This window comes from Saccopteryx leptura, chromosome 7, assembly GCF_036850995.1.
Source record: "Saccopteryx leptura isolate mSacLep1 chromosome 7, mSacLep1_pri_phased_curated, whole genome shotgun sequence".
Lineage (NCBI taxonomy): Eukaryota > Metazoa > Chordata > Mammalia > Chiroptera > Emballonuridae > Saccopteryx > Saccopteryx leptura.
In genome coordinates this window covers 29,438,105-29,451,469 of record NC_089509.1, presented here as the reverse complement: position 1 = coordinate 29,451,469, position 13,365 = coordinate 29,438,105, and the positions used below count along the sequence as shown (strand labels likewise).

The 13,365-nt window shown below is 35.5% G+C and overlaps 1 non-coding gene across 1 annotated transcript; it reads right to left on the bottom strand.

Annotated features, from left to right (window-relative positions):
* Nucleotides 1-7,603: 7,603 nt before the first annotated feature.
* On the bottom strand, nucleotides 7,604-7,679 carry TRNAT-AGU (transfer RNA threonine (anticodon AGU)). The gene has a single exon. It is a non-coding gene; the product is annotated as a tRNA-Thr (tRNA).
* Between the last annotated feature and the right edge of the window lie 5,686 nt (nucleotides 7,680-13,365).

Below are 13,365 nucleotides of genomic sequence, written 5' to 3'. Positions count from 1 at the left end.
TGTCAAGGTTATCTATCATCTCCACACTGCTATTTCCTAGTTCTCATCTTACAGATAACCCACTTTCTTGATTTGCTTCTTTCCACACAGTCTCAGTACTCATTCTTTCTCTCCCAAGCTCATAATGCTGGATGCTTTAGAACTAGTCTTTTTTGACTGATACTCTCTCCCTCCCTTGAAGGCCTCATTCAGAATTTTAGCTTTATTATTATTATTTTTATTTTATAGCATTTATTGGGGTGACATTGGTTAGTAAATTATATAAGCTTCAAGTGTATAATTTTATAATATACCATCTGTATTTTGTATTGTGTGTTCACCACCCAAGTCAAATATTGTTCCATAGCCATTTATACCCTCTTTATCTCTTCTACCTTTCCCCATTCCCCTTTCCCTCTGGTAATCACTATACTGTTGTCTGTATCAATGGGTTTCTTTTTTAACTTTGCTTAATCCCTTAACCTTTTTTTCCAAGACCTCAACCTCATTCCCCTCTGATAGCTGTCAAGTCTTTTCTTCATATCTATAAGTCTGTTTCATATTTTGTTTATTAGTTTACTTTGTTTATTAGATTTCACATATAAGTGAAATCATATGGTACTTGTCTTTTTCTGACTGGCTTATTTCACTTAACATAATACTCTTGAGGTTCATGTACACTATCATAAAAAGTAAGGTCTCTTTCTTTCTTTTCTCTCTCTCTCTCTCTCTCTCTCTCTCTCTCTCTTTCTTTCTTTCTTTTTTATGACCTGCTAGTATTCTATTGGGGGAAAAATGTACCACAGTTTTTTTATCCACTCATCTACTGATGGACACTTGGGCTGCTTTCAAATCTTGGCTACAGTAAATAACACCACAATGACACAAGGGTGTTTGTATTACTTCAAATTATTGCTTCAGGTTCTTCACATATTCCCATAAGTGGAATTACTGGATCATAAGGTCATTCTATTTAATTTTTTGAGGGAACTCCATGCTGTTTTCCAGAGTGGCTGCACCAGTCTGCATTTCCAACAACAGTACACAAATATTCTCTTTTAACCACACCCTTGCCGACACTTATCATTGGTGACAATTGGTGATAGCTATTGTGGCAAGTGTAAGGTGATATCTCGTTGTAGTTTTAATTTGCAATTCTCTCATGATTAATGATGTTGAGTATTTTCTCATATGTCTATTGGCCATCTGTATGTCATCATGAAGAAGTGTCCATTCATGTTCTTTGCCAATTTTTAAAATGGATTGTTTGGTTTTTTTGGTGTTGAGTTGTATCAGTTCTTTATAAATTTTGAATATTAACACCTTATCAGATGTATCATTGGAAAATATGTTCTTCCATTCAGTGAGTTGTCTTTATATTTTGTTGACAGTATTCTTTGCTGTGCCAAAACATTTTAGTTTGATATAGTCTTGTTTATTTTTTTCTTTTGTTTTATTTGCCTAGGGTGATATATCAGAAAAAATATTGCTGTAAGAAATATCTGAGGCCTGATCTGTGATGGCACAGTGGATAAAGCATCAACCTGGAATGCTGAGGTTGCCATTTCAAAAACCCTGGGCTTACCTGGTCAAGGCACATATAAAAGTTGATGCTTCCTGCTTCTCCCCCTTCTCTCTCTCTCTCTCCTCTAATGAATAGATAAAGTCTTTTAAAAAGTTTAAAAAATATCTGAGATTTTACTGCCTTTGTTTTCTTCCAGGATTTTTATGGTTTTGAGTCTATCATTTAAATCTTTAATCCACATTAATTTTATTCTTGTATAAGATGTAAGAAAGTGGTCCAGTTTTATTGTTTTTCATGTATCTGTCCAATTTTCCCAACATCATTATTAAATAGACTATCGTTATTCTATTTTATGTTTTTGTTTTCTTTTCTAAAATTAGTTGACCATGTGTCTTTACGTACCAACGTTTTCATGTTTTGGGGGTAGATACCCAGTACTGTATAGGGATTGCTGGGTCATATGGTAGTTCTATTCTTATATTTTTGAGGAAACACCACACTTTCTTCCATAATAGCTGTACTGACTTGCATTCCCACCAGCAGTGAATGAGAGTTCCTTTTTCTCCACAGCTTCTCCAACACTTGTTATTACCTGTCTTGCTGATAACAGCCAATTTAACAGGTGTGAGGTGGTATCTCATTGTAGTTTTGATTTGCATTTCTCAAGTAGCTAGTGAAAAAGAGTCTTTTTTCATATATCTGTTATCCATTTGTATGTCCTCTTTGGAGACATGTCGTTCAGGTCCTCTCACCATTTTTGAATTGGATTGTCTGTCTGTTTGTTGCTGAGCTTTGTGGGTTCTTTGTATATTTTGGATATTAACCACTCATCAGAGCTGTTGTTTGCAAATAAAATTTTCCATTAGTTGGTTGTCTATTTGTTTTGTTGTGAGTTTTCTTTGCTGTGCAGAAGCTTTTTAGTTTGATATAATCTCATTCATTTATTTTAGCCTTTACTTCCCTTGCCTTTAAGGTCAAATTTATATATAAATTGTTCTCTACAGACAAGATTCATAAATTTAGTACCTATGTTTTCTTCTATGCAATTTACTTTTTCAGATTTTATATTTAGGTATTTGATCCATTTTGAATTAATTTTTGTACAGAGGGACAAACTATAGTCATGTTTCATTCTTTTGCATGTGGTTTTTCGATTTTCCAAGAACAATTTTTTGAAGAGGTTTTCTTTTCTTTATTTGTGTTTTTGTCTCCTTTGTCAAAGATTATGTGTCCATATGTACGTGGTTTTATTTCTGGGCCATGATAATCAAAACAGAAGTTTTGATTATCATGGCCTTATAGTATAATTTGAAGTCAGGTAGTGTGATACCTTTGGCTTCATTCTTTTTCCTCTGGATTGTGTTGGCTATTGGGGATTTTAATGGTTCCATACAAACCTGGTAATATTTTTTTCTATTCCTTTAAAAAATGTCATTGGGGTTTTGATGGGGATTGCATTAACTTTGAATATTGCTTTCGGTAATATGACCATTTTAACTATGAACTCCTAATTCATGAACAGGAAATTTTATCCATTTTATTGTCTTTTCAATTTATTTCAATAAAGTTTTGTAATTTTTATTATATAGGTCCTCCACATCCTTTGTTAAGTTTATTCCTAAGTATGTAATTTATCTTTTGTTGCAATTGTAAAATATATTTTTTAGTTTATTGTCTAAAAGTTTCATCATTAGCATATAGAAAAGTAACAAACTTTTGTATATTGATTTTGTATCCTATAACTTTACTGTAATGGTTTATTGTTTCTAATACTTTTTTTGGTGGAGTCATTGGGGTTTTCTATATACAGGATCATGTCATCTGCAAAAAGTGATACCTTTACTTCTTCTTTTCTGATAAGCATGCTTTTTATTTTTTTCTCTTCCCTGACTGCTTTGGTTAAATTTCCAAAACTGTGTTGAATAAGAGTGGATAGTTGCCTGACCAGGTGGTGGTACAGTGGACAGTGCATCGGACTGGGATACAGAAGACCCAGGTTCGAGACCCCAAGGTTGCCAGTTTGAGTGCAAGCTCATATGGCTTGAGCAAGGCTCACCAGCTTGAGCCCATAGTCACTGGCTTGAGCAAAGGGTCACTCAGTCTGCTGAAACCCCCTCCCAGTCAAAGCACATATAAAAAAGCAATCAATGAACAACTAAGGTGCGACAATGAAGAGTTGATGCTTCTCATCTCTCTCTTTTCCTGTCTGTCTGTCCCTATCTGTCCCTCTCTCTCTATCTCTCTCTGTCACAAAAATAAAAAAGGCTATAGAGTGGACAGCTTTGTCTTGTTCCTGATTTTAGAGGAAAAGCTTTTATTTTTTCACCATTTACTATGATATTAGCTGATGGTTCGTCGTATATGGCCTTCATTATGTTTATTGCAATATTGTTCACAGTGGCCAAGACATGAAAACAACCAAAGTGTCCCTCGATAGAGGATTGGATAAAGAAGATGTAGTAATATATACAATGGAATACTACTCAGCCATGAGAAATGATGATATAGTGACATTAACAACATGGATGGACCTTGAGAACATTATGTTGAATGAAATAAGTAAATCAGAAAAAGCTAAGAACTGTATGATTTCACACATAGATGGTTTATGAAACTGAGACTCATGGACATAGATAAAAGTGGTTACCAGGGGCAGGAGATGTAGGGGTAAAAAGACATGGTGGTAGAAAAAGAGTGTAAAGAGAGACAAATATAAGGTGACAGAACATGATTTGACTGGCTGATGGGTATACAACATAATCATCAGTTCAAATGCTGTAGAAATGTTTACCTAAAACCTTTGAACTATTATTGATCAATGTCACCCTGTTGAATTTAATTTTCTAAATAAAATTTTTTAAAAATTAGTTGACATAAGGGCATTGGTTTATTTGTGGACTCTCTATTCTGTTATATTGAACTACATGTCTGTTTTTATGCCATTACCATGCTGTTTTGACTGTAGTATAGTTTGATGTCAAGTAGTGTGATTTCTCCAACTATGATCTTGTTTCTCAAGATTGTTTTGACTATTCAGGGTCTTTTGTGGTTCCATACAAATTTTTTAAATATTTGTTTTAGTTCTGTAAAATATGTCAATGGTATCTTGATAGTAATTATTGAATCTGTATGCTGCTTTCGGAAGTATGGACATGTAAATGATGCTTATTCTTCCTATCCATGAACATGGTATAGATTTCCACTGTTCATATCTTTTTCAATATTTTTCTCCAGTGTCTTATAATTTACTGGGTACATATTTTTTACCTCCTCAGTTAAATTTATTCTTAATTTTTTTTTTATTTTTGATGCCATTTTAAATAAAATTGCTTTCTTAGTTCCCATTTCTGATAGTTCATTATTGGTGTATTGAAATGCAACTTATTTTTGAATATTTATATTTTATCCTGCTACTTTACTAAATTATTTTATCAGTTCTAGTAGTTTTTTGGTAGAGTCTTTAGGATTCTCTACAGAGACCATTATGTCATCCGCACATAATGAAGATGTTTTGCTTTTTCCTTTTTATTATGAATGCCTTTTATTTCTTCTTCCAGTCTGATTGCTGTGGCTCACATTGTTAGTACTGTTTTGATTAAAAGTGGTGAAAACAGAAATCCCTGTCATGTTCCCAATTTTAAGAAAAATGCTTTCAGTTTTTGCCCACTGAGTGTGATGCTAGCCATCGGTTTGTGATATATGACCATAAATATGTTGATATATGTACCATTTTCACCTTTCAAACAGTTTTCTAAAATAAAAAAATGGGTTCTGGATTTTATCAAATGGCTTTTCTGCATTTATTGATATGTGATTTTTATCTTTTATTTTGTTTATGAGATATATCACATTTATTAATGTTTGAATATGGTAACAACCTTGAATCCCCAGAATAAACCCCACCTGACCATGGTGTGTTGCTGGGTACCTTTTGCTAATATATTGAAGATTTTGGCGTCTATCAGTGTTTACTGGGAATTTGACATATAATTTTCTTTCTTCATAGTGTCTTTACATGGTTTTAGAATTAGGATAATGCTTGTCCCATAAAATAAACTTAGGAGTCTTCCCTCCCAAGATTATATTGGATTTGTTGAAATAGTTTGAAAACGATAGGTGATACTTTTTCTTTGAATGTTTTGTAAAATTTACATGTGAAGCCCGCTAGAACAAGACTCTTGTTTGTTGAGAGGTTTTATTGTGTGTTTTTTTTTTCCTTTTTGATTAGTGCTTCAATTTCATTAGCTACATACAATCTATCTATTCAGATTTTCTGGTTCTCCTAATTTAGTATTGAAAAAACATTTTTGAAAGAATTTATCCTTTTTTAAAAAATTCTCAATTTTTTGGCATATAGTTGTTTACAATGTTTTCTTAAAATACTTTTTTTTCACTGTGAATTGTTTTCTATTTTATTGTATTTGGTCCTTTTTACTGCTGATTATGTTTAAAGGTTTGTCAATCTTGTTTATCTTTACAAATAAAACAGCCCTTGGTTTCATTGACTTTTGTGATTTTTTTATAGATTCTATTTTATTTATTTCTGCTCTGATATTTATTATTTCCTTTATTCTCACTTTGGGTTTTGTTTGTTGTTCTTTTAAGTGTAATGTTAGATTGTATAATTAAGATTCTCCTTATTTCTGAAGGAAGGCCTGTAATGTTGTGAATTTCTCTTTTAGAACTGTTTTCAATGTGTTCCATAGATTTGGTGTAATTTTGTTCTTATTTTCATTTATTTTAAAGTGTCTTGATTTTTTCTTGATCTTACTGTTAATCCACTCATTGTTTAGTAACTTGTTCTTTAGTCATTTGTCTTTGCGTTTTTTTTTTCTTGTGATTGGTTTCTAATTTTAAAATATTGTACTCGGAGAAGATACTTGATATAATTTCAATCTTTTAAAATTTATTGAGACTTGTTTTGTGTCCTAATATGTGGTCTTTTCTAGAAAATATTCCATATGTACTTGAAAAGAATGCATAGTCTGCTGCTTTGGAACAAAATATTATGATAATGATAATTAAACATGAGTATTTTTTTAAAATTTTTTTATTTATTCATTTTTAGAGAGGACAGAGAGAGAGAGAGAGAGAGAGAGAGAGAGAGAGAGGAGAGAGACAGAGAGAAGGGGGGAGGAGCTGGAAGCATCAACTCTCATATGTGCCTTGACCGGGCAAGCCCAGGGTTTCGAACCGGCCACCTCAGCAATGATAATGATAATTAAATCCAATTGATACTGTGTATCATTTAAGGCCGCTGTTTTTTTTTATGTTAATTTTCTGTTGGCAAGATCAATCAATTCATGTCTATGGGGTGTTAAAATCCCCTACTATGACTGTATTACTGTCAACCTCTCCCTTTATGTCCATTAAAATTTGCTTCACATAATTAGGTGCTCCTATGTTGGGTACATAAACATTTACAAGGCTTTTATTTTTTGTTTGTTTGCTCCTTCTAGTATTGTGCAATGTCTTTCTTTGTCTCTTACTATATAGCCTCTGTTTTACAGTATATTTTGGCAAATACTTGTATTGTTACCCCAGTTTTTAAAAAAAAATTTTATTTGCATGAATTTTTGTTTTTCAGCCCTTTTTTTTAGTCTGCAATTTTTTGTTTCAACATGGGTCTCTTGTAGATATCATATATATGGATCTTGTTTTTTTTTGTTTAAAATATCTTATTTATTGATTAAGATTGATTTTAGAGAGAGAAGAATGGTGTGTGTGGGGGAAACATTGACTTTGTTCCACTTATTTATGCATTCATTTGTTGTTGTTTTTTTTTTTTTTTTTCATTTTTCTGAAGCTGGAAACAGGGAGAGACAGTCTGACAGACTCCCGCATGCGCCCGACCGGGATCCACCCAGCACGCCCATCAGGGGCGACGCTCTGCCCACCAGGGGGCGATGCTCTGCCCATCCTGGGTGTCGCCATGTTGCAACCAGAGCCACTCTAGCGCCTGAGGCAGAGGCCACAGAGCTATCCCCAGCGCCCGGGCCATCTTTGCTCCAATGGAGCCTTGGCTGCGGAAGCGGAAGAGAGAGACAGAGAGGAAAGCATGGCAGAGGGGTGGAGAAGCAAATGGGCGCTTCTCCTGTGTGCCCTGGCCGGGAATCGAACCCGGGTCCTCCGCACACTAGGCCGACGCTCTACCGCTGAGCCAACCGGCCAGGGCCATTTGTTGTTTCTTGTATGTGCCCTGAGCAATGTTGAACACACAACATTGGTATATCTGGACAACACTCTAACCAACTGAGCTACCTGGTCAGGGATAAGTCTGTTTGTTATCCAATCAGTTACCCCTTGCCTTTTGATTGGTGCATTTAAGCCCTTTACATTTAAAGTGATTATTCACTGGTGTGTACTTATTGCCATTTTATTCTTTTAACTATGTATATTTCTTTGTTTCTTCTTCTCCTTTCCTTATCCTTCTTCTTATTCTGGAAGGCTCTTTAACATTACTTGTAATACTGGTTTATTGGTAACAAAATCTTTTAGCTTTTTCTTATCTGAGAAGCTCTTTATTTCTCCCTCAATTTTAAATGATAACCTTGCTGTGTAAAGTAGTCTTGATTGCAGATTCTTGCATTTTGTCACTTTGAATATTTCATGCTAATCCCTTTGGATTTGAGATGTTTCTCTGAGAAATCAGCTGAAAGTGCTTGGGGAGCTCTTTTGTAGGTAAGCAACTATCTCTCTCTTGCTGCTTTTAAGATTCTCCCTTTGTCTTTTACCTTCACCATTTTAACTATGATGTGTCTTCTTGTGGTCTTATTTGGGTTTGTCTTGTTTTGGACTCTGCCTGTACTTGTATTTCCAGGACTTCCTAGGCTTATATGTCTTTTTCTTTCAGTAGGTTAAGTCACTTTTTGTCATTATTTCTTCAAATAGGTTATCCAAACCTCGTTCTCTCTCTTTTCCTTATGGTATTCCTAATAATACAGATATTGTCATATTTCATGTTTTCCTAAAGGTTCCTTAAACTATCTTCTTTTTTTTTTTTTTACTCTTTTCTTTTTGCTGTTTTGATTGGTTGTTCTCTGCTACCTTGTCTTTTAAATCACTAATTCAGTCCTCTGCTTCATCCAACCTACTCTTTGTTCTTTCTAGCATAGTCTTAATTTCAGATATTGTATTCTTCATTTCTGAGTGATTTGTTTTTTATGGTTTTGGTTTTTTTTTTTTTTTTTTAATGCTTACTATCTCTTTGTTGATATTCTCATTAAGTTCCTTGAGCATTCTTATAACCATGTTTTCAAACTCAGTATCTGGTAAATTTCTTGCTTCCTTTTCATTTAGCTTTTTCTGCTGGAGATTTCTCCTTTCTGTTTATTTAGGGTATATTTCTTTGTCTCTCAATTTTGGCTGCCTGTTTGTGTTTATTTCTATGTATTAGGTAGATCTCCTATGACTTCCAGTCTTGTTAGGGTGGCCTTACGGATTTTTTTTTTCTGAAGTGAGAAGCAGGGAGGCAGACAGACTCCCACATGTGCCTGACTGGAATCCATCTGGCATGCCCACTAGGGGGCAATGCTTTGCCTATCTGGGTTGTTGCTTCATTGCAACTGGAGTAACCTGAGTCATTCTAGTGCCTGAGGCAGAGGCCATGGGGCCAGACTCAGTGCCCAGGACAACTCTGCTCCAATGGAGCCTTGGTTGTGGGAGAGGAAGAGTGAGATAGAGAGAAAGGAAAGGGGGGAGGGTGTTGAAGCAGATGGGCACCTCTTTTGTGTGTGTTGGCCAGGAATCAAACCCAGGAGTTTCACATGCCAGGCCAGTGCTCTACTGCTGAACCAACCAGCCATGTAGTAGGGTGGCCTTATGTAGTACGTGTCCTAGGGGACCCAATGATGTAGTTTCCGTAATCATCTGAGCTGGGTTCTTCAGAAATGTCCCTTTCCTGCTATAATTGAGTTTATATTTCTATAGGCTTGTTTGTGCATGGGTTGACCCTTAGGATATCTGACTGTGAGGACTGACCCATACTTCAGTGTACAAGCTGCTGTGCAGGTGCTGACCACACAAAGCAGAATTCACTACAGCAAGGTCTGGTGTCTGCCAAGTTTTTTTTTTTTTTTGGACATGCTGTTTGTGAGGGAATTGTATCCTGCTCTAATGTTTTCTGAAGCTGGCCACTGAGTGTGTTCATTCTAGGGTCTTTTGGGTGGGACTCTGGTGCCGGCCAACATCAGATGCTGCCTGTTACTAGCACCAGTGTAACTTGTCTGGAGCTATAAAGTGATCCACAGCATATGCTTGCTTCTGCTGAGCCTGGGATTACTGAGGAAAGACCAAGTTATGTACTAAGGCCTACTTTTCTCAGCAGAGGTCCTAGGGAAAAGTCAGTAAAAGTCCCAAGGGACCCAAAGATCTGCTTTCACTTGCCTCTTCCAATTGGCTGCCTGTTAAGTTCAGTCACTAAAAGAGTCTCTTGGTGGTATTCAAGTTGCATGAGGCAGTTTCTCAGTGAGTCACCAGATGAGGGCCTGTGGTTTTCAACAGAATGATAAAGATTCAAACTCAGTGCTAGTGCTGTGTGAGGCCACTTAGACATTGTGTCAGAGAATATCAAGTCTAGCTGTCATTCACTAGGTGCTCATACACCTTTGTTTTGAAGCAGAGTCTCAGGGAGTTTTTAAGGGTGAGGCTAGCAGAGTTTCAGGCTCATAATTTTAAATATCATCTGTATGTTTATGACTTTCAATATTCCTTACAAAATTTAGATTCCATATTTTAAAGATTTAATTTCAGCCTTCTGCTCCTACAGATATTTATATAAATAGGCATTGGAGGTAGTTTGAGATGAATATAACCCCGAATGTCGACTAAATAGTCTCAGTACATACTAATTAATTTTTATGAAGCCAAATTTTTACACTAAAGCTATTATCCTATATATATATTTTTTTCACTTTTCCAGATTTCAGCTATGAAAAAAGAGGCAGTAGGAAAAAAAATTTAAAAAAGGGTTAACATTCCTCTGGGAGAAAACAATTCCTTTCATTTAATCCACTATTTTTCCTCTCTCAAAAGACTTTTACTGGAAATAGATTTAAAGCTCTATACAAACCAAACTTTTTTTTTTGTACAAACCAATCTTAAAAAAAGGAGAGAGAGTGAGGAATCATTCTCTCATGATACTCATCTGTTGACAATCAAAGAGAAAAAAGAATTAATTGATTGGTTGAGAATTCTTTACTGAAACATTTATAAAGCATGAGATATTTGCATAGTTGCTATTTAAACAGGCTACATAATAACAGTTTCTAAGAAAGTAAATGAGAATAAAAAAGTCTTTTTATCTGCATGGCTGCATATACTTATATAATTTCCAAACTGCAAATCAACTATAAATTACCACACATTATTTCAGTATCTATATATTCCAACACTTATTTTTCTATGACAAAATGTCTTTTCATACAGTTGAAGTTCAACTATATTTTTATTTTATACAGTTTTGTTGTCCACATAGATGCCCATTGAAATATGATGACTGTTTAGAAATTTTAAAGAGTGTTTTTGTTTTCCATTTTGGCTGACCAAGTTAACAGATGTCTCATATAAGACTTTTTATACTAATTCTTTCTGATGTTAGCAACATTTCAAGTTAAAGACAAAATTGCTTTCTGCCACCTCTTAGCTTGTAGATTTACTAATCTTTTTTACTCAGTTTCTGCATTTTAGATTTTTTAGATCTTCATAACATTCTTTGTTTCCTTATTGGGAGGTACCTGATCCATTGTCATTTTTAAGTAACTAATTCATTAATATTGGCTTGATCTACACTGTAAAGAAGAAAAGTCACATGGCTCAGAACTTAATTTGTGATCTTGGTATTAAGTAAAATTTTTAATAAATTAACAGTGGGCCTGTGTATGAAGAGAGATAGAAGTTTCTCAATTATTTAAATGTTGTTTTTCTGGTTTGCAGATATTAAACCTAATAAAATCTTGTCTCACCTAACCAGGCGGTTGTACAGTGGCCTGAGCTTCAGACTGGGATGCGGAGGACCCAGGTTTGAGACCTTAAGGTTGCCGGCTATACCATGAGCTCATTTGGTTTGAGCAAGGCAACCAGCTTGCACCCAGGATTGCTGGGTTGAGCAAGTGGTCACTCAGTCTGCTGTAGCCTCCCTATAAAGGCACATATGAGAAAGCAATTAATGAACAACTAAGGTGCCGCAACAAAAAATTGATGCTTCTCATCTCTCTCCCTTCCTGTCTGTGTTCCTCTTTCTGACTTTCTCTGTCTCTGTCACACACACAAAAAAGTCTTGCCTCTCTTTTGATTCCAATGTTTTGCTAAGTTTTTATTAATTTTACTAGCATAACTAATCAAAGAAAAATGTATTTAACACAGTTACCATTTCCTAGGGAGCATTTTCTAACATGTTTTCTTTAAAACTATTAATACAAAGGCTTCACAATAGAAAATAGGTGAAAATTATTTGCTAAAATAAAATATTAAGATTATAAGACATTTTAATTATGCACATAAAATAATTCCCATTTAGGATCACCTGAAGGCTTCTGTCTCTCAAATCTAGGGCTGCTCTGTGCTTTCACAGTGTAGTCCTTCATTCTCTTAAGGTCACATTTCCATAATAACAAACCAAGAAATAAGCTCTTAAATACTTGATGAACCAAATGTTTTCATTTGAGCATGGTGCCAAGTTACCAGTATATCACCTGTATACCCACTTAATTGACTGATGGAACCTAAATGGACTAGTTGATCCAAGTTCAATTAAATATTATCTGGGGTAAGAAAGGCACAATAATGTCCATGTTTTCAATAAAGAGGAAAATAATTTAGAAAATTATTCTGGCCTAATCTTCTCAAAATCACTCCAGTTTTCAACAATGAAACTTAAAGAGCAGCCATACTTCTATAGTGGAAAAATAGTTCATTGGCCATTGAAGAGCTATGTATGATTTTTAGAATTTTTATTTATTTATTTATTTTTTTTGTATTTTTCTGAAGCTGGAAACGGGGAGAGACAGTCAGACAGACTCCCGCATGCGCCCGACCAGGATCCACCCGGCACGTCCACGGGGGGGGGGGGGGGGGGGGGGCACTCTGCCCACCAGGGGGCGATGCTCTGCCCCTCCGGGGTGTTGCTCTGCCAAGACCAGAGCCACTCTAGCGCCCAGGGCAGAGGCCAAGGAGCCATCCCCAGCGCCAGGGCCATCTTTGCTCCAATGGAGCCTTGGCTGCGGGAGGGGAAGAGAGAGACAGAGAGGAAGGAGGGGGGAGTGGAGAAGCAAATGGGCGCTTCTCCTATGTGCCCTGGCCAGGAATCGAACCCGGGTCCCCTGCATGCCAGGCCAACGCTCTACCGCTGAGCCAACTGGCCAGGGCCTGATTTTTAGAATTTTTAAAGAAAAATAAACAAAATAATAAAAATGAACAAACAAATGGAAGTAAACTCATAAAGCAATGTTTTCAGTGTCAGAAAGGAAAGATGCAAACAATTCCTGGAAGACTCCAGTAGATCTGCCCATGTTAAGTTCTTCTGTTAGGATATTCTCAGTACAAGTTCTTATAGAATTGCATCTGGCTGGTATGATACTTAGATGGGAATCAAACTTTGACCTCATTGATTTCTTAGGAACCTTTTATGAAGAGAGGAATTAACCCTTTGAGAAGTATGAACGTTCATGTATGTCCTCATGCCTCCTGACCATTCAAAGTATGATTGTACAAAAATTTTTATTTTAAAAATATGTGAGGCAACATTAAAGAAAGGCCAATGTTTATTCTTCTTGTTACCATGAATTGGTTATCAAATAAACATGATTTTAAATAATAAAACTGTAACTGGAACTAATTTTATTTTTTTTAAATAAAACACTCCC